Raw genomic sequence first — 1,841 nt, 5'->3', positions numbered from 1 at the left:
TGTAAGGACAAGGCTTGGGGGGGGGGGGGGAGGGGTGTGACGGACACCTGAAGAGGAGTGTTATTTTTAAATGTGTTTTGATGTTGTTTTGTTGCCTGTGTGTGTTTGGTTTGTGTTTTGGTTTTGTTTTTTTTTTAAACTTCAACTGTTGATAGCTTTCAGTTTCAGAGTGAACGTCTAGGAAACTCAAAAGCAGTCGAGACACTCCAGGACTGCATGCATTTCTGGTTGTGAAACAGGTGGCAAAGGTACGCTCCTGCTTTTTATTACAAAGACATCAGGAAAATGCATTCCTAATTGCCAGCTTAGAGTGCAGAGAGTATTTTGTCCGGACTGGCCTACTCTCTCACAAGACATTTGTTCCCGCGTGTTGGTTGGTGACTCCTTGAAGGCGTAGGCTATGTCACTGTCTCAAGGCAGGTCCAGGTTGCATAGATGTCGAAGTGATCTGCTCATGCCTGAGCAAAGAAGGGGACACTGTCATTTCCACCACTTACTGCTTGAAGTTCATCCTATTTAGCATACTGGTGGCTATGTAAGTGCAGTGAAAGACTATGTATGCCCCCTGGAAAAGCTCCGTGTGTGTAAATCACTGTGAACACGTGAGCTTGGCTCTTCTAGTTTGGAACTAAAGTTATGGGTTTTCTCTATTTTCCAACTAGTGTTATAATACTTGGATAGCACTGTGTGAGCCTATACCAAAGACTGAATTTTCTTTGCTTTTTACAAAAACAGTTTCAAAAGTCTAAACCAATTTGCGCTTCTGTTCAGATGTGTGTAGCATTTACATTTTGCTAAATACCTTGCAATTTTGGCTCAACTAAGAGTAAGTATTCAGTGAAGAAATAATGATGTGTTCATCCAGCAGTTTAATGATGCGTTTCACTTCACGTATTAGAGATGCACAGTTATTTAAATAAGGATCAAAAAAAGGAGTAAAGAAAACAGATTATTTCCAGCAGGTGGTTTCTCTGAAATGCAAAGTATGAGAGTGAATCCATAAGGAAGGCCTAGATACTTATTTTTCATCAATCTGAATTTAACAATCATGTTGGAATGATGGTGGGGACAGCTCTTGATTTCTAGTGGGACTTATACTTCAGTCATCTAGCTGCCTTTGAAAACCACCTCTTGAAACCAGGTAAATAATGTTTCATTTTTAAGTGCTGTAGTTAGCATGCCCCTCATTTTCTGTGCCTTTTAAAACTTGAGGGTCAGATCTTCATGCAGAGGACTACGGGTATACAAATAAAGTTGCCTTTTATATACAAACATCTGGCGCATCCAGGTGTGCAATTACTGAGGATGTTTGCAATTTTGCATGCAGCACTAGACCTGGTGACTCGAGAATTTCTCTCCAAATGTCTTATCGTGACTGTTTCTTGCCTAAGAACATACAGAGATACCATGAAACTTTTAGACAGTTTTGCATGCAATAATATTAAACATATAATAATGTCTAAAATGAAAATGTCTTTACTAGAAACCTTACTGTTTACATAAAAAAAAAAAAGTGGATTTCTTCCTGTGTTAACTATGCTGGCATTGCAAATTGGCTATTTATACAGTCAAATGTGTATATTACAGTGTATACCACTATGCTTCTTGGACCAGCACAAGATTCAGTGTAATGTATCTGACTCAGTTACCTGTAGCATGTAGCACAACATGTGCTGTCTAAAAGTGCCTTTTAATTGTTTCAGGTATTTTCCTGGTTATATTTATCAATTTTAATGTAGAAATGTGTATTCCTAGACCTCTGGCTTGTCACCGGGATCATATATTTCAAAGTGTACTGGGTCGTTTTAATGTCGTTTGAGAACTTAAAAAAGATTTCTGCA

This window comes from Vanellus vanellus (genome assembly GCF_965231255.1).
Source record: "Vanellus vanellus genome assembly, chromosome: 2".
NCBI lineage: Eukaryota > Metazoa > Chordata > Aves > Charadriiformes > Charadriidae > Vanellus > Vanellus vanellus.
Note: the sequence above shows the minus strand (reverse complement) of the source record.